The following is a 24,914-nucleotide window of genomic DNA, read 5'->3' as shown; positions in this document are numbered from 1 at the left end:
CTTTAAATTCAATTATTGCCTCTAAATTTTCGAGTAAATCTCTGCCTAGCAAAGGTTTAGGTGAATTAGGTAAATAGAGGAATTGATGTATTCCCATCCTTTTCCCAATTTTGTATTCAAGTGGTTATAAAAAGAATGCATTTTCTGGTTGGCCCATGGCTCCCTTGACTTTAATGTATTTTTCACCTTTAGGCACCAAAGCTTGATTCAAAACTGAAAATGTGGCTCCAGTATCTATCAAAAATTCAATTTCTTTATCATTCCCTAGTTGCATTTTAACCAGCGGATCTGCTAGGGCAGGACACACCAGTCTCTGTCAATCACTACTATCCACAGCTGCAGTGATAGTCTCTTGCACTTGATGTGCAAGTTCAGGGCACTGGCACTTCCAGTGTCCTGCTTTTTTACAATATACACACTGATTTGGTCCCAGTCTGGGATGTGATTGATTTGAGCTTCCCCTGCTGCTTCCACCTCTACCTCTGCCTCTGCTCAGTCCCCGACCACGCCCACCATTCTGATGCTGATCCAGCACAGCCACTATAGCTGTGGTCAGCTTTTTCTGTTCTTGCTTGTCCCTGTTATTGTACAATCTCCAGGCTTCTCCCATTAATGGTTCCAGGTCCCTGTTTGCAGGTTCTTTCATCTTCTGAAGTTTAGATCTGATGTCTGGGCTTGATTGCCCTAACATTAGAGAAACTAACTGCTGCTTTCCCATGTCTGATGAGGGGTCCAGGGTTGTATATTTCTGCAAGGCTGCAAGAAGTCTTTCCATAAAAGCAGTAGGAGACTCCTGTCATCCTTGTTTAACCTGGAATATCATTGACCAATTCACTGCCTTTGGAATAGCATTTTCCAACCTGATTTTAATCAAATTTCGATACCTAACCAGCAGTGCATAATCTCTTTCATCATTCAGGTTCCACTGGGGATTGGAAGTGGGAAACACCTGTGTCGGGGTTTGACCCTGACTAAACGCCAGGCACCTCGACTCTCTCTTGCTACAGGAAAAAACCTGTAAAAATACACACCAATCTCGTGAGTTAAATGAGATAGGACACACGAAGAAAGGGCAAACAGGCTCTAAACTTAAAATTGCAAAAAGTGATTTAATTACCTAGCAGAGTTGGAGGATAAATGTAAGGCAAAAATAAACTTTTCATACACTATTTTGTTCACTCCCCCCTCCCTCTTACGAACCCATAGTGTTCACCCCCTTTCCTCTTTTATAACCAACAAGCCCGGGTAGGGAGGCAGGGTGTGAGGTATTTTCTCAGTCCACAGAGCAGATCCATAAATCTATTAATCACCACAATTCTTCTACTACAAATACTCTTTATCTCTACTTATTTCTCTTTCTGTCTCTCTCCAGACAGTTTTTTCTGCTCTCACCCCCCACCCTCTTAAGAAGCAGTCTCTCTGCTCACCCCCCTTCCCTCTTTCCAAACCAGCAACACAGACAGGGGGCAGGGTGAGAGGTGTTTTCTGGTCAGTCCATCAGGGAGAGGGGGTTCTCTACTTAGCCATGGGGTCCCTCCCACAAGAGACAGTCCTCTGGGAACTTCTTTGGCATGGGTCCAACCTCACGAGCAACATCCTGCCCGAATTCTGCTGCAACATGACTCTCTTTGTCCATAGGGTGCTGTGCAGACCCTCCTGAGCCGAGGCCAGGCTGCTTCCATCCCAGGAGCAAGGCCTTTCTCTCCCTTGCAAGGCATTTTCAGTTTTAGCTCTTAGATGAGACTCCCACTGGTTCACAGTTTTTTCCAGGCATCCACCTGTTCCTCTGGCGTGGGCTGTGGGTGGATTTCTGCATCCTTGTGGATTCCATGGGCTGCAGGGGGACCTCCTGCCCCCCATGGCCTTCACCACAGCTAGCAGAAGGTTTTCAGCTCCGGCACCTGGAGCACCTCCTGCCCCACCTTCTTCACTGACCTTGGCATCTCCATGCTGTTTTCCCTTCACATATTTTTACCTCCACCTCCTCCTCCTCCAACTACAAAGAAGTGCGTGCCTGCCTTGTTTTGATTTTTTCTTAAATATGTTTTCACAGAGGCGTAACTAGCACCTCTAATTGGCCCAAACTTGGCCAGCAGCATGTCTATCACCTTCAGAGCCATCAGAGATTGGCTCTGCTGGACTTGATGAAAAACTTCCAGAACTTTCACTCAGGACACACAGGAGCCATCTTTGTGCCACTCCCCACCCCTCAGACACCTCCCCAGGCCTACTACAACAGCTTCTGAGGGGTCCAAATTTCTCCCAGATGTCAAAAAATACTTTGCTGATGTTTTGGGCCAATCAAAACCACCACAACCTGTTCTGTTGTACCCTGCAGGGCTCCGCTAGCAATTTGCCCCTCTACATGTGCTTTGGCTGTTTTTATTACAAATTCCTTTTCTGCAATAGTAAATAAAAAGAAAGAGCAGGTGGGTAGGCCGGGGAGCGCGGCGGCAGAAAGACGCACAGCAGGCAGTCTGCGGTTCTCCAGTGGTTTATTGTGCGGAGCAGCAGGGAAGGTCCGGGGAAGGAGAGACAGGGCGGAGAGGCAGGGACGGGAGCGGGGTCTGGAGCTCCGGAGGCTGCAAGCTGTTGGCGGCAGTTGGTGTCGGGCACGGAGATTCATGTGGCAAGATGGCCCCTGAGCACTCAGTGGCATAGGGTTCTAAGGGGGAGGGAAGGAGGGAGTGGTTTGGCACACAGACCAACCGGGAAAGCCATAGGGAAGAGGGACAGGGGGAACAACCAATCATTACAAAGGAGGGGAGGATACATAACTCAAACCGACTAATGGTGTACAACTCAAGGGGGAGAACAAAGAGGAACCGTTCAGAAGCAACCCATATATGGAGAAGGGGCGGGGGAGGAGCCTGGGGTAATGACATTGCCACAGGGGCTCACAGGCTGATCTTCCTCTCACCGTGAGTGAGGCAGCACAAGCTGTCCCTGCCCCCCATGGCCGGCCCTCTGGCTGGCAACTCGGAGGTAAAACCTCCACACTTCCCCTTTTTTTACTAACTAAATGAGGGAAAGGAGAACAATTTGAACATTTTACTCTGAGATCTATTGATGTTAAATGTAAATGCCGAATTACAATTGAACTGCACAAAATGTGCTTGAGGCAATTTACACGATTTCAGAGTAAAAGTTCGGTTTACAACAAATGAAGAAACACAAGTATAAATAACTTTATTGGATAGGGAAACTCTTGGAGAGCTCTTTATGGGGGAAGGGGTTTGTGCAAATTTTATTTTTCAGCTCGGTGGTCTGGAGCTGCCGGCAGAAGTTTTTCGTGATTTTCAGCTCTGGTGTCTCTGCCTGCCGGTGGCTTTTCTTGATGTTTTCTGGTAGCGTCTCTGGTAGCAGCACGTATTGGTTTGATCTGTGGAGACACTACTTGAGACACAGTTAGAGCAGATGGCGGTTGGCAGTGCTTAGATGTTCGCAGGCACCCGAAACAGCATGGGGGAGGGGGACATAATCGGCGGGAAGGAGAGAGTAAAAGGCGGGAAGGGAGAGCAGGAAGCGGGAAACGTGAGGGATTATGGGGAAAAGGAGCAGCTTCAGGGGACCCGAGCACGCCATTTTAAGATGTTGAAAGAGAGCCCCCCACCGCCATTTTGGGGGTTTTCGAATTTGTGGGGATAAGGTTAGGGAAAGAAGGGGAAGGAAAGGTTGCCGTTGGCTAAAACCGGACATCAAGGCAACGGTCAAGGGCCAAATTGGTGAAAAACCGTTGACCGAAGCCGGACATCAAAATTCCAGACAAGGGCGAAAGGATAAGGGAAAAGGGGCAGCTGTTGACTGAAACCAGCCAACTAGGTCTCAGTCAAGAGTAAGGGAAAGATTTTGCGGCTATTGACGAAAACACAGAGTCTCCGCCAAGGGCACGCTTCGTGACCGTTGGCTGAGACACAAGGTCCCAGTCAAGGGCAATGGGGTGAGATTTAAGTGGGTTAGGGAAAGAGGGGTAAGGAAAAAGGATTCGTTGCCGTCGGTACGCCATCAACCCAAGGGCAATGGATTAGGTTTGAAGGGTTATAGGGTAGAAGCTTGGGGAGAATTTTCCCCAAACAGTGGAAAGGTCTGGGGAATACGCTAAAGCAAATTTCTGATAAGGGGTTCAAGAAACCGCGTCGGCGTCTTCTCTCAGACAACCTAAGCGGAGCGCCAAGGCAGGCTGCTAGATGAAGGGTTCTAGGAGCACCGCGACGTGTCATCCCAGGCTATAAGGGGACTGCCATTCGCATCAGCTGAGCCGCTTCGCTCAAAACTCAGCCGAGGGGGACAAGCAGCAAGGGGGAACAAAAGGGGTCGGCGAGTGCCGCCCAACTGCACTCGCTAAGCTCTTTTGTTAGAAAGGGGGAGGATAAAGGGGAAGGAAGGTGGGAAGATGGAACATTCACCCTTATTAAATTTTGGGATAGGTTAACTAAATAATGGGGTTAACGAAAAGGCGCGTCCTTTTGTTAGGCATGGCGTAGATGTTACATGCCAGCCCATTTCTGCCACTCGCGAGGGGTTAGGGTTAGTAGGAAAGGGGAAAAAAGGAAAGTTTTGCCTCACCCATGCAGTGTTCTCCGCTGCCGCTATGAGCTGGGGAACTAGATTGCATCAGTCTGGAGCTTGATGTTGGGCAGGTCCGGACTTCATGAGCTAGCTCGCCGCTCACCGGGAACACTGCACTTCGCTTGCGTCCGGGTGGCTCAGTCCCTCTGGTTAGCTCAGTTGGCCCAAGGGATCTTCACTCTTCTCTTCGAAAGAGAAAGTGGGCTCGGAGGGTCACGTTGAAGGCACCACTTGTAATAGTAAATAAAAAGAAAGAGCAGGCGGGTAGGCCGGGGAGCGCGGTGGCAGAAAGACGCACAGCAGGCAGTCTGCGGTTCTCCAGTGGTTTATTGTGCGGAGCAGCAGGGAAGGTCCGGGGAAGGAGAGACGGGGTGGAGAGGCAGGGACGGGAGCGGGGTCTGGAGCTCCGGAGGCTGCAAGCTGTCGGCGGCAGTTGGTGTCAGGCACGGAGATTCGTGTGGCAAGATGGCCCCTGAGCACTCAGTGGCATAGGGTTCTAAGGGGGAGGGAAGGAGGGAGTGGTTTGGCACGCAGACCAACCAGGAAAGCCATAGGGAAGAGGGACAGGGGGAACAACCAATCATTACAAAGGAGGGGAGGATACATAACTCAAACCGACTAATGGCGTACAACTCAAGGGGGAGAACAAAGAGGAACCGTTCAGAAGCAACCCATATATGGAGAAGGGGCGGGGGAGGAGCCTGGGGTAATGACATTGCCGCAGGGGCTCATAGGCTGATCTTCCTCTCACCGTGAGTGAGGCAGCACAAGCTGTCCCTGCCCCCCACGGCCGGCCCTCTGGCTGGCAACTCGGAGGTAAAACCTCCACACTTTTCTGTTTCTGTAAGCTCTGATAACATTAAATCAACATCACCCCAATCAGGGTCCTGGTTCCTTACAACTGACTCAAACCTTTTTGCAACTTTACTGGGATCATCTCTGTAATTTCTAACAACTTCTCTCCAGCTATTCAAATTGATGCATAAAACAGGCTACCTGAAACAGAGGCCAAGACAAATTAGGAGTATATAAAGCGGACAAATTTATTCAAGGCCTTCAAGATACATTCGGGCAAGCAAAGTCCCCCTCGAAGGGACTACACCCAAAATGGACACTGGGTCACGAGCCCTTCACCTTTTATAAGTTCTGTCGTATTAGCATATTGGTCCCTAATTCACCAATCCCACCCTTAGGCAACGATGTTAACCACCCCAGGCCCGCTTGCCCCCTTTCACCGTTGTGTTCATATTTTTGGGCCCTAGGGAAACAAATGTGCCCTTGGATTTTCTATTCAGAGGGATTGTTGTGGCTAAAGCTATTGGGAATAGAGGTTTTTAGCACTTTATAGGAAGCACAGAACTACACCAGGTTACAAATACATGAAGAGGTAAAAACTAGAAATTATTAAGGCATCAAAATCACTAGTGGAAAAGGGAACTTTCACTCACATTGCTTCTCCCCCAGGACCTATTACTTCCCTCAGAGGGACTATTAGAGGCAAAACCTTTTTTGTTTTACTTCTAGTTCATGCTGTTATTGGAGCCCCTGAACTCAATCTCATCTTCACTAGTGCTTGGGCTTGACGGGGGGAGGGGGGAACAGTTATAGTAGAGTGTGCAGCTGGCCTTGAATAGCTACGTTGTAAATCCTGAACATCTATAACACTGTCTTCTTCATGCTTATCTGCCAACTTCAAACACCTCTGCCCTATACTACATGCAGAACAATGCCTCTTCATTTTCCGCTTGTTATCTTTTTCTAATGCTAACACTAAAGAGTCTTGTGGAGCCAGATTTATGCCACATTCCCTCTGCCACTCAGGCATATTTCTTAGAGTAAAAGACATAATCACATACATGACTTCATACCATTTGTTTTCCCTCCTTGAAGACAACATTAACTGCAACAAAGTGTTGTAATCTAAAGTTCCATTCACAGGCCATTTTTCCTCTGACTCTAATTTGTATAGGGGCCATCACTGATTACAGTACCTAATTAAATCTGCTTTTCTCATAGTTCTTCCCAGTACACCCCCTAATTTTTTTCCAGTGTGCTAGTACACATCCTAACAGGCTTTTCTTTACTATTTGTTTGTTACCTTGTTGCAGAATAAAGCTTGTACCAGCAAGACATATGTTAACTGAACAAGCTGAACATAGGCCTCAGTAGAGCCCTGAGAAAGTGACCGTGAGAAAGATATCTGAAAGCCACAGCTGTGCCTCTAGGCTGTGAGAGAATTTCGTGAGAATAATAAGGAGTAACTAAGGAGGATCTCTGAATGTGTGAGAAGAATGTAGATTGTAACCTGTGTGATATAAATAGAAACACTGTAACAGTATATAAGCCACTCATACCGTGAAATAAATGGAGCTTGCTTTATAACTCACATTGAGACTGCCGCTCGCTTTCTCTCGCCGCAAATTCTAACTACATTACCTGAAGATCCTATTTCTTCCTGGCTTTTTCTGCCTTCCACTGATATGTCTTTTGGCAATATTCTACAACCGTTTGCTAATCTTCCTCTGTAACTTCCCAAGTCTTGGGAATCCCTAATTGCTTCCCACACACCAATTTTACAACTTTTACTTCTCTACGATTCCTCCATCCCCGGGCTCAGATTCCTTTTTCCATACAACTTTGACACCCAGTTCTCCTCCTGGATGAGATACAATACCACCTTTGGCCATAATGAATACACTCACACAAAGTCCAGGACGCACATCTACTAATTCTACAAGTTAAATATAGGATTGACCAGGGTACTGGATTGACAAATATTCTTTTGGGTCTCGCTGTTCCCAATCTAAGGCTAGGAGCTTTTGTCATGTGGCTACAATACAACCCCAGGGAGACCCTTTCGCACCATGTGACTTTGAACCAGTGACACAAACACTCCAGGGTGTAATGTAACCTTAATTGTTCATGAAAGCAAGAATACAAATCTTACTTTCCTCAGCTCTCAACCCTCGTGAACAACACTTCTCACACAGCTCTCAACTCCTGCAAACAACACTTCTCATACAGGAGATATCAGAGCTGTGACTGACTCTAGTATTTTCTTCTACGATTAAGACACTCAATATGCACTCAAGGGTCACACAACCATGAGATACCATACCAACATGGTATTCCACACACCAAACAAGGAATTGGGGTTTTATGAATGAAAGTAATGAGATAGTGTATCAGAGCAAGATAGGAAATGGTTTAAAACTATTAGCAAAGTGGACAGTGAAAGCTTTTGACAGACACCCAGACAGTAACCACTGTAAGGACACAGACACAGACAGTGAAAACTTCTGGCAGACACTCAGACCAAAACGCCATATTTTTATACGATAAAAAATCACAGAATTATCCCAGAAGCAGAAGTTTCCTACACACACTCTGAAGATGTGCAAGGAGCTTCTCTCCAGTGTTGCTGTGTGAGTTTGTTTTCTTTCCCTGGCTGGAGTACGTCTGCTCCTGATGGCAGAGACTCTGGTTGGTTTCGGTGTGGCATGAAAAAATCCTTCTTTGAGCTCTTTCTTTAGTTTCTGGTGGCTCTCTTCAATTAAGCTCCGGACTTGCGCGGCCAAGTTTGTTTCTACCGATGAGACCTGGGTCCGTAGTGGAGCGGTGACAGTGTCCTCGTAAATTCTCAGTTTGTTTGTTAACACGCCCACCTGGTCTTCGCCTTCCCTCCACTGCAATGTTGCCAGGTAACGAGAGTATATCTCTGGTCCGAGCCGCGCGAATCTTAGCCACATTTGTGAAGTGCACCGGACATTATCTGGGCTCTTGGGGAATCTCTCGTTGCCCGAGAAAATGATCTCTAGCACGGCCAATTCCCTCAGGCATCGGATACCTTGTTCTATTGTGTTCCATTTTCTTTGGTACATCTGGAGGTCTTCTTTGCAGAGATATCTGTCCCGTACACTTGCCAGCAATCGCCGCCAGAGGCTGAGAGTTTCCTGGGTTTTCCCAATCCCCTGGTCAATAACCACATCCTGGGACAGGGATCCCAGTTGCCTGGCCTCACTTCCGTCCAGAATGGTGTCATTAGCGGCGGCATCCCAGATGCGGAGCAGCCAGGTTAAGATGGACTCATTTGCCTGCCGGGTGAATTCCCTCCGTAGGTCCCGCAGCTCCCCCAGGGATAGAGAGCGAGTGATGATCTCCGGCTCTGTCTCTTCTGCTGGGTGAGATGGTCCTGCCGCATCCTCATCAGTCGCTGTGCGGACTGATTTGCTCTTGGATTTCTTTTTCTGGACGGGGGCAACTGCTACTGGCTTTGGCTGTTCTGATTTGGTGATGGTCTGTGTTGAGACGTCGACTGCTCCTTTGGTTCTTTTCCTCTTGCCTGCTGATTTGCTTCGTTTCTCCTCCTCAAGAAGACAAAGTATTGTTCTGTTCTTCAGCATGAGGTACACAGTGCTGGTCAAAGAGAACAGAACTGACAAAAACATTATGCCATCCCTAGCATCCAGAGAGAACTCAATGTTGTCAAAAATGGCTGTGCCTGGCCTGAAATGCTGGAAGAAACCACTCTCTCCTCCTAGCCCCAGAGGGTGGGTGCGATTGCTGAGGAGGTCCCAGACGAAGCAGCTCAGGTTAGGCCAGGCAGACAAAGCCGAGTATATATTCCGAATGGTATTCATCGCCTCACAGGTTACCATGCAATAGGCATAATAAACCAATACAGCAATTCTCATGCCATTCCCTGGTCGCAACAGGAGCAATACAACGGCTAGATAGTTTCCCATTTGAGGGAAAATATAAAGGGTAAGATACATTACCCACATAGACAGGCTGAGCATCATGGTGATAGCCATGATAGGATGGTGATAGGATTTTCTGAGTTTCCCCAGGTCGTGCCCCACATTGGGCGCCAAAAATATGTGTTGGTTTGAAAACAAACCAGTGGGAGATCACAAGTCAATATTGAAATTAAAAATAAGTGAAATAATACAAGGAAAAGCACTGACAAAGTCAGATACAACCTAACACCCTGTTAGGGTGGTAGTAGCAGTCCAACTGAAGTAGTCCAGTTGAAGCGGTGATCCTGTGAAGGTCTAGTCTCCAGCTGAAGATCCAGTAGTAGCTCTGGTCCTCTGGAAACCCAGTAGACAGGGCTAGCTCAGGCAGTTCCAAGGCCAGGTTATATCCAGGTGGGAACACCTGGTTCCTCCCTCCTGGGCAGAGCATCCCACAATGGGATGAGATAAGTCCATGAGTCACACGGTGGGTCCCTGATGGCCCATTGCCTGTCATGCGGGGTGGGTCATTAGCAGCTGGTAACAGCTAACGGATGGCCCATTGCCTGTCATCCGGAGTGGGTCATTAGCAGGTGATAGCAGCTAACGGCCCACAGCTGGTGGTAATAGAATACTTAACTACATCTATATTGCAACCTAGGACATGCTGTAGTACCCAGGACGGAGAGAATGCAGCAGGCACTGACACAGATCCAGTTGCAAGCACAGACAGTGTTTATTGTTTACAACTTCTGCTTATATGTGCTAAAATCCCATAGGTGATTGGTCAGTGCCCACCCACCTCCTGGGGTGATTGGCTGAAGTCCTACAAGGCCCAATTCCAAACACTCTCTGCCTTAAACCCAAATAGATGAGGAATACAGCAGGTGTTTAGATATTATATACAAAAACCATCTGACTGTTTTCACAGCTTGCATGAGAAAGGAGAGATTCTCACAGAATACTGCAAGAAGCAGGGAAAACCTTCTGCTAGCAGCTTTTCAGTATCCACAATTCTTGCTTTTTGTGTAAAGACCTGTGGTAGTTTTGATTGGCCCAAAATATCAGCGAAGTGTTTTTAACATCTAGGAGAAATTTGGACCCCTCAGAAGCTGTTCTAGTAGGCCTAAGGAGGTGTCTGAGAGGTGGGGTGTGGCACAAAGATGGCTCCTGTGTGTCCTGAGTGCAAGTTCTGAAAGTTTTTACATCAAGTCCAGCAGAGCCAATCTCTGATGGCTCTGAAGGTGATGGACATGCTGCCGGCCAAGTTTGGGCCAATTGGAGGTGCTGGTTTCGCCTCTGTGAAAACATATTTAAGAAAAAGTCAAAACAAAGCAGGCGCGCACTTCTTTCACTTTGTAGTTGGAGGAGGAGGAAGTGCAGGTGAAAATATGTGAGAGAGAACAGCATGGAGGTTACCAAGGTCAGTGAAGAAAGAGAGAGAAAGAGGTGCTCCAGTGCTTCCGGCACCAGAGCTGAAACTTTCTGCTAGCCATGGTGGAAGCTATGGGAGAGCCAGAAATTCCTCCTGCAGCCCATGGAGTCCATAAGGATGCAGAAATACACCCACAGCTCTCTCCAGAGGAGGAGGTGGATGCCTAGAAAAGACTGTAAACCAGTGAGAGTCTCATCTAAGAGTTAAAATTGCAAAAGGCCTTGACTGAGAGAGATAGGCCTTGCTCCTGGCATGGAAGCAGCCTGGCCTCAGCTCGGGAGAGTCTGCACAGCACCTTATGGACAAAAAACTCATGTTGCAGCAAAAATTCGGGCGAGATGTTGCTCATGAGATTAGACCCACGCCAAAGAAGTTCCTAGAGGACTGTCTCTCGTGGGAAGGACCCCTGGCTAAGTAGAGAACCTCTTTTCCTGATTGGACTGACCAAAAGACCCCTCAACCTACCCCCTGTCTGTGTTGCTAGTTTGCAAAGAGGGAAAAGGGGGGGGGGGTGAGTGCAGAGACTGCTTCTTAAGAGGGTGGGAGTGAGAGCAGAAAACTATCTGAAGAGAGAGAGAAACAAGTAGAGATAAAGAGTATTTGTAATAGAAAAATTGTGGTGATGAGTAAATTTGAGAATCTGCTCTGTAAACTGAAAAGAGACCCCACACCCTGCCCCCCCCACCCGGCTTGTAGATTGTAGAAGAAGAAAGGAGGTGAATACTATAGGTTCGTAAGAGGGAGGGGGGAGTGAACAAAATAATGTATGAAAAGTATATTTTTGCCTTGCATTTATCCTCCAATTCTGTTAGGTAATTAAACACTTTTTGCAACTTTAAGCTTGAAGCCTGTTTGCCCTTTTCGTGCGTCCTCCTGGCAAGGTCCTGTCTCAAACCCATGACAAGACCAAAAAGGTGTCGTTTGTAATCTTCTGTGGGTCCCTTGCAGAAGGGAGAACAAACACAGCATAAAGGACCTCCTTCGTAATGGCCAGTTTCCAAACAGAGCCCAAGTTGGATACTGATAAGGGGTCTGCTCGGTAGTGGCCAGTTACCGAACAGAGCCCAAATCAGATGCTGAATTAAAGTGGACAGAGAGACTCTCCAGCAATACCAAGGGTGATACATCTAGCACACCCAATTCTACATCACAGTTCTATCAGAAATTAATTCTAAATACAGCTTTCAAAGTCCTTGCTTTCTGACTCCATAACAAAGGAAACTTAAAGTTCAGCCTCTGCTTGTGGAAGGACGATCCACCTGATGGTTGATATCCTGGCTATCATCAGAAGGATCATTCGGTTGATGTTCTGCATTCTGGTCATCATTTTGAGGTTGCTGGTTCTGTCTGTCTCTGGCGCCACAGGTCAGGGCGAATGCATCTTTCAGGCAGCCACCATACCCCAGTATCTGTGGAAACGCAAGCATACCCACGACCCCAAGCAATAAGCTCACACGGGCCTTCCGAGGTATTAGTAAGTAGATTCTGTACCCAGACCTTCGCCCGGGGCAGGTGCGTCTCGCCTGATGACTGCAATGAGAAAAAATGGTTCAAGATAACAGGATTATTCGAATTTGGTGGCACTGTGAGGTGATTAATTGTATAAAAAGATTTTTCCAATCGGCTCTGTGGGGTTTCTCCATGCATTCCCCCTTTTTGTTTTTCCAAAACACGCTTCAAATTACCATGAGCGCGTTCGACAATGGCTTGGCCAGTAGGAGAATGCGGAATACCAAATTCATGGTCTACACCCCATAGGTGTAAGAACTGCCACATCTTCTGCGAGGTGTAGGCAGGACCATTATTGGTTTTCACAGTGGCTGGCACCCCCAGGACCGAGAAAGCCAATTTCCAATGGGCAATGACATCGCGGCCTTTCTCTCCGGTATGAGCAGAGGCCCACATGGCTGAGGAGAAAGTGTCAATAGACACACGCACATATTTAAACTGGGAAAATTCAGGAATGTGTGTCACATCCGTCTGCCAAAGCTGCAAGGCCTTTAGGCCTCTGGGGTTTACCCCCGGTGGCAGAGGTGCAGCGAGTCCGTGGCAATCAGCACAAGCACTGACAATGTCACGAGCCTCAGTTGGCGTCAATTGAAACTGCTTCTGCAGGGTATGTGCAGTCTGATGAAAGAAATTGTGAGATGCCTTGGCTTGTGCAATTTTGTCAGGCTGAGGTGCCACCCATGCAGGGTTGGCTAGCATGTCAGCCCTGGCATTGCCTTCTGTTATAAAACCTGGTAAGTTGGTGTGGTTTCGAATGTGCAGAATGTAATATGGGTGCACTCGAGCTTGAATTGCACTCCACAAAGTTGGCAATAGTGAAAACAGAGCAGCATTATTGACTTCCTTTAGAAGTGAACAATCTAAATGTTTAGTTATATCTGCTACGTAAGCAGAGTCAGTGACCAAATTCAAAAGTACCTGAGACAATCGCTGAAAAGCCATGGCAACTGCCTTCAATTCAACCAGCTGGGCGGAGCCTGACTCGTGGCCTTTCAGCACCTGACACTCAGATCCCTTCTTCCAGGTAACAATGGCCTTTCCTGTTTTCCCAGAACCATCCGTGAAGATGGTGGGTCTGTGAACTGGCACCCGACTGTTCTTTGGCTGCAAAGTGAAGCTGGTTGAATTTGCCAGCTGCAGCAATTTGTGGCTGGGCAGGTAATAAGCAATCTGCCCTGAGAAGTTTTGCAGTGCACTTTGCAAAGGAGCGCTATTAGCAAGGCTCCATTCAAAGCTGTCCCGCGATACCGGAACAACAATCATTGCAGCATCTGCTGCCATCAATTGTAAACACCGATGACGGCATTTAATTATCAGACAAGCAATGAATTTGAACAATGTGGGTGCTGTCTTTTTTGGCTGATGGGGCAAAAAGACCCATTCCAGGATATGCAAAGGATCATCCCATTGTTTGTTCCACTGGCCAATGATACCTGTAGGATGGAGGTCTGGAGCAGTTATGAAAACAGGGATATCAATGGAAGGATCCACTCGATAAACCTAACAAGCAGAAATGGCCTGCTGCACCCCATCCAGAACTCATCGCGCCTCAGGAGTCAATTGCTCAGGTGAGTTTAGATCAGAGTCCCCCTTTAAAATATTAAAAAGCAGGGAAAGTTGCATGGTGGTTAGTCCTAAATAGGGTTTTAACCAATTGATGATACCCAGCAATTTCTGGGCATCATTCAGGGTCTTAATAGAGTCTGAGGATTGCACCTCTTGGTGTTGTATAGTTTGATCCAAAATTTTGACTCCCAAATACTTCCAAGGAGGCTGTTGTTGAACTTTCTCTAGAGCCCCTTACAACCCATAGGAATGCAGGGCAATGAGCAATTGAGGCTGTAACCTCTGCAGCTCGTCCTGGGTGGATGCTGCCACCAGGATATCGTCCATATAATGGTAGTAGAGTGCCTTGGGAAACTGCTCACGGAATCCGGATAAAGCCTGAGCGGCATAGCATTGACAGATAGTTGGGCTATTCTTCATGCCCTGAGGTAACACTTTCCATTGAAATCTCTTTGCAGGTTCAGCATTGTTGACTGCAAGCACAGTAATAGCAAATTTTGGTCTGTCATTGGGGTGCAAAGGGATTGTGAAAAAACAATCCTTCAAATCAATGATCAAAATTTCCCACCCTGCAGGGATCATTGTGGATGAGGGCATACCAGGCTGCAAGCTCCCCATACTTTCCATCACTGCATTAACTTTTCGGAGATCTTGCAACAATCTCCATTTCCCCGATTTTTTCTTAATTACAAAAATGGGGGTATTCCAGGTACTGGTAGAATGCTCAATGTGTCCCTGTTTCAGTTGCTCCTGAACCAGCTGACAAAGGGCGACTAATTTCTCCTTTGGCAGGGGCCACTGTGGTTCCCATATGGGTTTTTTGGTCAGCCATCGCAGAGATAGTGTGGAATACAGTGCGCCCTTGCACACAGTGGCCCCTATTAAAATTTTTCCTGATCCGCACCCCCCAGGCTTCCAACACATCCCTTCCCCAGAGGTTAACTGGAGCCGAAGTAACATAGAGCTGAAGTGTGGCCGTGTGTCCCTCCGGGTCTTTCACCAACACAGGTCGTTCATTCAGTTGGCTCTGTTTGGCTCCTCCTAGCCCCGCAATGGCTGATCCCACAGGGGCTAGAGGCCATGAAGAAGGCCATGAAGAGGAAGAGAGGATCGTTACGTCAGCACCAGTATCAATCAAACCTTGGAGCCAAATCCAGTGTGGACGAGCTTTCGGCAGGACAAGGGCACATGTCATCTGTGTCCTCTGATTAGAAATGTCTACAGCCCAGCAGACTTGCGGAAGTCCTGGCGATTCAGTGCTGTTACCTCCGCAAGCTTTTTGTTCTGCCCTGGGGACACAAGACTCAAAAGGCACTAATTGAGCAATGTGAGTCTTTTCAGGGATAGTGGCAGGGGGATTTGAAGTGGAAACCGTAGCATGAATCTGGCCTTTAAAATCAGCACCTATAACTTCTGGGTGGACAAAAATCCCTTGGCTGGTGGCATCAGGCCTCTTCACAAGCAGTGCACCGAATCCCTGACTTAGGGGTCCATGTGTATCCAAGGGAACCCTATGGGTACTACCAGATTTTAGGATGACTGTTCTTGCAGTGTAGACGTCAACCCAGGCTGGTCCTTGGGTGCCATCTCCAAATTGACTGAATAGAACTGTGCCATCACCCTATTCTGGGGGAACAGTTGTGTCGGAGGGCAACTCTCCCTTTTTGCACTCCTCCTCGCTTTTCCCAACAGAGGTGGACCATCTGCATGGTACTGAGACCTACAATAGCCTGAACAGTGACCTGGTCTGCCGCACCTCCTGCACTGGGGAACCCCGTTCCCCGAATTTTCCTTCTGCTTTGATTTAACTGGTTTCTGTTTGTTCCCGGCCTTGGGCTGCTTTTGTCTACAGTCAGGGGGTACCTGACCAGGTGGTAGAAGTGCAGCCAAGGTAGACCTCTTTTGGTTCCCTGATCCCACCTTAGAGCAAGCTTCTACCATTTCTTCGAGTGTAGGTTCCCCTGGTAGGGCATCTATGAACTTTCTACACTCGTCGTTGGCATTGTCTCTTGCCAACTGTTTGCACAATATCTGTCTCAATTGTGAGAAACGTCGCCTTACTACTTAAACTTTTGAAAGAGTTTATTCACTCTTTTCAGAGTACAAATAACGATACAAGGCTTAGGGTGGCTGTCTGCCATTACACAAAACGAAGTGCAGCGCTGGGTGCTTAGCCACTGATGTGGGGTAGCCAGAGGCACACCCTTGGGCTGGGGAGGCAGCTTTTTATAACCCCTAACCCCGCCTCCTTCAGGTGCTCCGATTGGCTCGTTGTCTTCTGATGGATTGGCTGCTTACCCTGCCCTCTTCTGTCTTAACTATAACACTTAAAAATTAGACATAACATATTAACAAATAACTATAACAAAAAATCTCATAACCCTTTACAAAAGCCAACTCCGTGATTTCATTTATAACATCAATGAATCATCTTCCACCTGCTTTTCCAAGGCTGCTGCAACCTTCTCTACAAAAGTCAGGAAAAGCTCAGACTGCCCCTGAGATATTTTCGAATACCATGTTTTTGGGGCGGCCATGTCTATAGTTTTCATGATGGCTCCCATACCAATCTTTTGGGCCTTCTGCAGGATCCGAGGATCCCAAGTAGCTTGGATGTTTGGGCTAGAAAAATATTAGTTCTCATAAGGACATCCACCCCAACTGCACGTCTAGGGTCGTCAGGAGGCAAGTGCATATTCTGCATTGCATGTTTTTCAGCCAGCTTTCTCCAGTTATTCCTAAAAACTGCATATTGCACAGGCTGAAACAGAACTTGACCCAAATGCTTAATATCGAATGGAGCAAGCAGGTCAGTATTTATCACTCTAATAATTTGTATAACTTCAGGGGATCCAAGGCCATACTGTGCTACCTTTGTTTGCAAGTCTTGCACCATCTTCCATGCAATGACATCATGGCTGTGTTCCTGATCCGAATTCGGGGGAGCCTTGAACACAGGAAAAGCTTGGGCATCCCCTCGCGGGGTGCTAGTGTCACCTTGATCTGCTGGTACACCTCCTAGAGGTGCTGTAGCAGCCACCGGATTCCCTTCAGGGTCTCCTGTCTGGTCTGGCAACCCTAGTTTTTCTAAAAGATTCCAATTTCCCGCCTCAAGAGTGCCCAATTTTACCAATTCCCAGAAAGGCTGGGGGTTCCTTGGGTGCACCGTCACCGTACAGTCTGGGAATGTCCAAGGGTGGTTCTGAAGCAGGCGCTTCTTTTGCCACCCTGCCACCGCAACTTTTCACCCCGGAGTAGGCACTTTGTCTAATTTGCTGTCTGAGTCATCAGACTGGGGCTTCTCCGCAAGCCCTATCAAGAATGACGGAGTCTGGCTGGATGCAGACATTGTGCTGAGAGACGGCACAGTGGCGGAACTTGGAGTGGAGCGCAGAGAAGGCAGTGACATGGGTAGAACATTGGGGGGCCCTGCTGGTTGCACTGGCACAGCATCAGTTAAAATCGTCTGCTGCACCAGCACAGAAGCAGCTGGGTCAGTGTGCCGCACTGGGGTCACCTCTGCCACTGGAACTGTCACTGGGACAGGCTTATCCTGCCGGGAATTCATCTGCATCCCTGCCGTCACTTCTGCTGTCGCCGTGGGATGAGTCCTGGCCGCCTTTGGGGTTGCCGGAGCAGGCACTTCCGGGCCACCCCACACCGGGTGGGGGGTCTCTCGCAAACGGGTCTCCGCTGAGTCCTAGAGGATTCTGGTGAGCTCTCTCAGGATATCCATTAAAAGCCACTTCAAGAGGAGGGGTGACTCCTGAGGAAACCCAGGTTTTTGCGTGGCCGGCGTTTGGGGGTTTTGTCCTGGAAAGACCGCCGCCGCTGTCTGGAAGGAACCCATCAGCGCATACGCAGCTGATGGGAGGGGATTTCCTTCCGGCCCAGGCGTGGTTGCAGCCTGTAAAAGGCTGGCCGAGGCAGTGGCCGCTTGTGATTCGGGCTGCGTCGTGCCAGGTTTGTGCTATCATCGGTATCCCCGAGTCTGTGGTTTGAACAGACGGGACTGGGGTCCTTCTGTGCCCAGGCCGCGCCGGTGGCTCCGGCCCAGGGGGAGGGGCCACAGCGTTTCGAGGGGGAATCGGCGGCAGTGTGGAGGTGGTAACTGCAGAACTCTGCTGGTTCTTTTCCTGTTTCAACATCTCCACCAGCTGATCCAGAGGAAGTGGGTACTTAGGAGGGACGTAGTCCCGTGGCAAGATATATTTGTGCTGGGAGGACGCATCCGCCATGTCCGGGTTGGCCCAGGGTGGGGACTCCTCAAACCGGCTCTCGTTAGCCGAGAGCAAGGAATCTAGACAGAGAGAGAGAGATCATTTTCCCCTATCCAAGGTTCTTCCTCTTTTAAGGAATCCCAGATCTGCCTCCATGTGCAATATAAAGGCACAGTTTTTGGATTCCCATACACCAACTCTCTCAAGAGTGTGCCTCTGATTCGCAGCCACAGAGCTGAGTCCACTTCCGCCTCCAACACTTCCAGGAAGCCATGGCCCACAGCCCAGTTTAACAGGGCACTGACCAGGCGCTGTCTCCACCTGACCCTCGGACCACCCCAGGGGTCCTTCAGGAAGGACAGCGAAAGGCTGTCTTTTGGCGGGGAAAGGCCCATTTTCCTTCTGACCCCCAAGCTGGGTGGGCGGGCGGGGGGGGATGGGGGCAGGTGCGGTCCTACCTCACAGCCGTGCGTGTAGTACACATCAGTAGTCACCAGATGTCGCTGTTGAACTGGTAACTCAGTTAATAGCACACACGAAGTCAAGTGGAAAAGAAGCTTTATTATGAAAAACACTGAGTTTTATAGTGCAGAGAAATCCATTTGGATTGGCCAGCGATCACCCACCCCTCGGGGTGATTGGCCAAGGTGTCTCAACACCCATTCCAAAACATTCTCCGTTCCCATAGTGTTTATCTTATGTTTTCTTTATACCTAACAAGAAAAGGGAAAATTTCTCATGAGAGAGAATCTGTACAGTCACACCGCATGGGAACAGGGGTTAAATGAACTAAAGTTCCCCCCCCTTATGGGCCTCCCATGCCACACACCTGCCCTAGCAGATCCCCCAGAGATCTCCCCTGGATTGCTAGCAATAATACCACTCCCTTTATAGTACCTCCTTTCTGTGTTAGGTCTTTAGATCTTGCAGTTTTGGACCACCGCTCAGCCCCTGTAATGTGCTGGCAGGGGGATATGAGGCGAGTTGTTTCTCGAGCCTAGAACTGTATTTGGGAGTCCCTTCCCTGTCCCATCTGGGTTGCCAGAAAACAGATGCCTTTTTCTCTGGTCCTAGAATTATGAGCCAGACACAGTAAAAGGGATAATGTGGGAACTGACAGCTGGCATGCCTCAGCTCACAAACACTGACCGTGTTACAAACAACTCGTACCCGTGAGAATCTTAGTGTGGACAACAACTCATACCCGTGAGAGTCTTAGCATGGATAGAACCAAGAAGAAAACCGAGCAAAACAACAGAAGAAGGAATGTGCGCCTGTAAGAGGGAGGCTGTTTTCTGCAAAAGATGTGTGCTAGGAATAACAAGTAAAATAACAAGTTAGGAGGCAATGGCCATGTGGCACGAATGTTAGAAAATAGTATAAAAGAGACTTTGTAGCAATAAACTGCCTTCTACCTTCCTTTCTACTTGGCCTGGAGTCTTGTCTTTGCGTGTCATGCCCGTCTCAACAGCGACAGGATAAAAGGGTTTACCTTGGTATTTAATAGGATCCTATGGTGCACAACTCGTCAAGGTGGAAAACGCCAAAATGCACACACCGTGTAAAGCATTTACAATTTTTATGGACCTTGCAAATTAGCATATCTGACAATGATTCCCCAATAAGAAGCTAATAAATGAAGTAATGTTCCCCTATTCTAAAGTCTCCTCCCCCTCAGATGAGGCTTGAACCCTGTTTACAAAAAATGTATCAGAGAGCTGGGACAGCCTTGGTTGAAACCTTGGTTTCTATAGAGAACCTAGATAGCATAGGGGCTTCCAGCCTCCAATGGAGAGGCCTGTAGGATGTTTGGTCTTCCTGCCTAGCAGAATACTGGAACTAAGCTATAATATCAGGCAAAAAAATTACAAATATGTATGCTAAAAATACAGAGAATACATAAAAGCTATATAAAAGAAAAAGGCAAAAAATCATCACAACATCATTACCAGGAAAAAAAAATTAAATCTTGTGGGTTGAGATAAGAACAGTTTAATAATTGAAACAAAGTAAAATATTATAATAATAGGGAGAGAGAAATAACCCCCCCAAAATCAAGTGATGCACAATAAAATTGCTCACTACCTACTCACTGACATCCAGCCTGTCCCCAAGAAATTATCAGGTCCCTCGTGCTAATTCCCCCCAGTTTGTATACTGGGCATGACATCATATGATATGGAATATCCCTTTGCCCAGTTTGGGTCAGTTGTCCTAGCTATACTCCCTCCCAGCTTCTTGCACATCTGCTCACTGACAGAGCACGAGCCACTGAAAAGTCCCTAAGTTAGGGTAAGCACTACTTAGCAACAACCAAAACATCAGTGTGTTATCGGCATTATTCTCATACTAAATCCAAAATACAGCACCATGGCAGCTACTAAGAAGAAAATTAACTTTATCCCAGCTGAAAGCAGGACATGGACCTCTCTTAACTCTAGGGCTTTATCCCACGATATTTTACCAAGCAGATCCCTGACTAGGCCAAAGCTTCCACTCCTGAAGTCTGGGTTAGTGACCTTGCTGTGCACATTTTTTGCTGTCCTAAAGAGCTATAACTCCACCATTTCATGGTAACTGCAGCCAAGTCTGCCCTTGAGCTTCATATTCCATACCAGCCCCTCCTTGTTGGTGAGAACAAGGTCCAGCATAACACCTCTCCTCATTGGCTCCTCTATCACTTGGAGAAGGAAGTTATCATCTGTGGCTAGCACAGGTCTTTCTCGTGAGAACATTCCGCTGTGTTTTATAAACAAAGATAAAGTTTGGATGTTTTTTAAACAGTGTCTTGAGATTTGGACAGTTCAGGCCTGGCCAATCAGGCCTAGGGGGAGGTTTCTGGCTGACCAATCTGGGCGACCTCTGAAAAGTCTATATATATTGAAATCAAAATAATAAACTTTCTCTTTCTTGCCACACTGAGAACTTGGGTCCTTTTCTCTGCTAGCGGCTCAACAGCGACAATCATCAATGAATTCCAGGAACCTCATGGTTTGTTTATACCCTGCTGTGTTGTCCCTCCAACAGATATTGAAGTGGTTGAAGTCCCCCCTGAGGACCAGGGCTTGTGAACATGAGGCTGCTCCTATCTCTCTCTAGAGGGCCTCATCCACTCAGTCTTCCTGGTCAGCCAGCCTGTAGCAGAGTTCCATTCTAGTGTCTCCTGTCCCTGCCTTCTCTTTAATCCTGACCTATAAACTCTCTGTCAGCAGGTTCCCCTGGGAATCTGCTACAGGCCACCTGACCTGGCAACACCCCTTCCTCATCTTCCCTGCCTGTCCTTCCTAAAGAACCTGTATTCTTCCATTAACACTCCAGTCATAGAAGCCATCCCACCATGTGTCCATGATGCCCATAACCAGATTTCTAACCACTGTTCGGCAATTAGCTATTAATGTTTAAGCCGTTAGCTTTGCCTACTCTAGGTATTATTAATTTTTAAGATGCTAGGTCTAAGTTTAAACTTTTTCTACAACAGTAGTTCCAGAGGTCATTGTCTCCTACTCCTTACAGTGAAGAAACAGCAGTTTTGCAAGGGAGTATAAAAGCGGAGTATAAAAGCAAAGTATAAAAGAAACATGGATCCTCAAAATTAATTACCTTCATTTCTGCTGTCATAGATGCTAGCAATTCAAAGAGACACAAGATGTGCTCTCTCTCCTTGTCTAAAACAACCATGGTGTACAGATGTTCCACAAGGTGTTATGTATGTGCTTTAGCTCCATTAAAAAAGCACTATCACATGCAGCAAACAAATAAATATAGGTAAGACATTATACTTTGATTCAAATAATGAACATACTTGAACTACCCTAAGGAATTTAAATATAATTGAGAAGTATTTTAATTTTTTTTTAGCTTTTGTATTAATTTTAATTCCATATGGTTTTCATCTCAGAAACAACCTTCCTTTGTTTTTATTTCAAAGGAAAGTAGCAAATTAGTCCTTAATTTCGACTTCATGTTATCTCTGTTTAATTGTAATAATTCCTTCCACTGCAAGCAGTTTACAAATATACATGAGAACCACTCTTTAAAGCCTTTTTATACCCAGTTCAATTCCAGGCAATATGACATTAAAACTTTCCCATGTGCAAATCGGTGCAAATAGATAAAAGTGTGATATGCTTATTTTAGTTACCCAGGGAGAATGTAAACATGAAATTTTCACTCATCTTTTTCCAAGCTAGCAAGGACCTCCACATGAATTCTGATGACAGCTCACATTATGGGAGGTAGAGGAAGAATCCTCATTTTATAAGTCTATAGAAGTACTTTACACATAAAAGTATTTTACTTGTATACATATATTAGCAGCAGGGATCATTGACATTTTATAAGGGGTTCCACTGCTTTTTGCAACCCTGTTGGATGAATTTTGCAGATCTGGCACTAAAAATGTCTCCTGTAGAAGTAACGATGGTCACAGGGATGACTTTCATATGTAATACTCAAAACCAAACTTCTTACCACAGTAAGGATGTGGAAGGGCCTGGAACTGTTGGAGCAAGTCCAGAGGAAGGACACAAAGTTGATAAGAGGACTGGAGCATGTCCCCTATGAAGACAGGCCGTGAGAGTTGGGGTTGTGTGGCAGCATGTTTTGCCCTGATAGAGCTTATCTGCTTGGCCTGGAATACGGTCAGAAGATACAAACAATGCAAACTATTTGCAGTGAGCTACCAGAGGCACCAGTGGTATGTTAGCATACCTCAGCGGCAGGGCTTCTTTAATAAACTCTGTCTGAACTACTACTCCACCTGTGACAGGTTGTTCAGCTTGTAGAAGAGAAAGTTGGGTGGAGACTTCATAGCAACCTTCCAGTAACTCCAAATAATCCCTTCCTCAATCTCAAAAGAAGCTAAGCCTCCCCCCGGACTGGTCTGCTCCAACCCGCTGAGGCTCGGAACCTTTGTCTCCATAGATGGAACACCACCCATGTTATAGGAGGTGGGCACCCCTCCCCCTTTTTCCACATAGGTGGTGAGGTAATTCCCACCTGGTTCAACCCTTTTCTAAATCCTCCCCCCTCAGATAGGAACTAAACTTTGTTTATGGAAATGTGTCTCAAAGAGCTGGTTTCAACCTTGGCTCCCAGGAAGAACCAAGATAAGACAGGGGTCTTGGACCCCCAGCTTGGAGCCTCTGGAATGTGTTTTGTCTTTCTGCCTATCAGGGTAGGGAAAAGGTAGGGAAAAGTACTAGGAACTATATAACTATACAACAATAGAGCTACGAATATATATATGAAGGAAATATAAAAGCAAAAATAATTCTGGCATCACTACAAAGAACCTTGATTCATTGTCATGAAATGTAGTGATAGGACAAGGAGGAATGGGTACAAATTGAAAGGGGAAATTTAGACAGGGTATTAGGAAGAAATTTTTTACTGTGTGGATGGTGAGATACTGGAACAGGTTGCACAACAATGTTGTGGATGCTCCAACCCTGGTAGTGTTCAAAGACAGGTTGTATAAGTTCTTGAGCAACTTGGTCGACGGGGAGGTTTTCCTGCCCATGGCAGGGAGTGGTTGGGACTAGATTATCTTTAAGGTCCCTTCCAACCCTTAACATTCTATGATTCTAGGATGCCTTGATTCCTACCTTCCAGCCTCTTCCTGGAAAGCAGGGCCTCAGCATGCATAATGGTTGCTGGAGAAGACAAATGCCATAAAACAAACATGCCTCCTTCCTACTTCTTTCCCTGTTTTAGCCAAAAATTCATGGGAGGGGGCACTGAGCAAGCAGATGGGAGGGTGTTTGACTGGTGGTTTGGGTCAACTCACCATACATGCATAAAAACTTTCACATCTATTTCCCTGTTCAGACCCATGGCACCTCCTGGGACAGTGACTCTACGACCACCCTAGGCAGCCCATTACAATGTCTAACTACCCTTTCTGTGAAGAATTTCTTCTTAATGTCCAACCTAAACCTCTCCTGGTGCAGCTTAAGACTATGTCCTCTTGTCCTATTGCTACTTGCCTGGGAGAAAAGGCCGACCCCCACTGTGCTACACCCTCTTTTCAGATAGTTGTAGAGAGTGATAAGGTCTCCCCGAGCCTCGTCCAGACTAAACAACCCCAGCTCCCTGTGACAGGAACTTTCACCCCCTCACATAGCAGAAGCTTATCTCTTCATCCCATATGGCTAAGCTAAGCCAGAATGGTTTGTCTTGTGATGAATTGTCTCAGCTGAAAACATCCTTAGCCAGCAATAAACATACTGCCTTGAATGCATGGAAAAGGATGAGCAAAAAGTAAGTGACTGACAGACAAGCACTTTTAAAAACTAAAAAAGACCACTATAATTTTCATAAAATCAGAAATCTCTTACATACTCTCTGAGTATGTGGAGAGCTCTCCTCGAGAGTCAATATGTTCACCTCGAGATACTTCCCTGGGGATTGAGAGAAATTAGGAGATTCTTTGCACACCCCCATCATTTGTTGGTAAGTGACATTGCCTCCTACTCTATACTATTTCTTCACTAGCTGTAATACAGGTACCTTTATTATCGTGCACTGTCTTATGAACCTATGAGTAGTGTTTCTTTTGTTTATCCTGTGTAGTAAGTAAGCCTGTTAAAGTGTCATGTCTGCTTTTTCCTTGTGTCTATTCAATAAATAATTCATGTTGTAATAGACCTGATCAGTCATTTATTAAGAACTTGCAAGTGAGAATGGTTTTGGGGGGCTAACCACCTCAATAAAGCTGCTGCCTACTGCCAGAAACCTGGGCAAAGGCAGGGACTCATCTGAACTCTCGTCTCATTCATAACACTCCCTCAGCTGTTCCTCATAAGACCTGTGCTCCAGACCCTTCACCAGCTTTGTTGTCCTTCTTTGGACTCACTCCAGCACCTCAGTGTCCTTCCT

At 47.0% G+C, this 24,914-nt stretch overlaps 3 long non-coding RNA genes across 4 annotated transcripts in view; all 3 read right to left on the bottom strand.

Annotated features, from left to right (window-relative positions):
• Window positions 1-1,089: 1,089 nt before the first annotated feature.
• Window positions 1,090-24,914, bottom strand: part of LOC146425414 (uncharacterized) — a 442,571-nt gene continuing 418,746 nt past the window's right edge. Inside the window, exon 2 of the long non-coding RNA XR_014846624.1 lies at window positions 1,090-1,166. This is a non-coding gene — a long non-coding RNA (uncharacterized LOC146425414). The remainder of the gene's footprint in view (window positions 1,167-24,914) is intronic.
• Window positions 10,018-12,083, bottom strand: LOC146425422 (uncharacterized). The gene is made up of 2 exons (XR_014846649.1): window positions 11,648-12,083; window positions 10,018-10,341 (listed from the first exon to the last, which is right to left on the bottom strand). It is a non-coding gene; the product is annotated as an uncharacterized LOC146425422 (long non-coding RNA).
• On the bottom strand, window positions 14,716-18,785 carry LOC146425421 (uncharacterized). 2 transcript variants are annotated; one of them, XR_014846640.1, is made up of 3 exons: window positions 18,494-18,785; window positions 16,234-18,115; window positions 14,716-15,850 (listed from the first exon to the last, which is right to left on the bottom strand). It is a non-coding gene; the product is annotated as an uncharacterized LOC146425421 (long non-coding RNA). The 2 variants fall into 2 exon arrangements; XR_014846639.1 differs by lacking the exon at window positions 14,716-15,850 and having other exon boundaries at window positions 15,880-18,115.

The sequence above is a fragment of the Lichenostomus cassidix genome, chromosome W (assembly GCF_008360975.1).
Source record: "Lichenostomus cassidix isolate B80296 chromosome W, HeHo_3.0, whole genome shotgun sequence".
Taxonomy (NCBI): domain Eukaryota; kingdom Metazoa; phylum Chordata; class Aves; order Passeriformes; family Meliphagidae; genus Lichenostomus; species Lichenostomus cassidix.
This window is presented reverse-complemented; position numbering and strand designations above follow the sequence as displayed.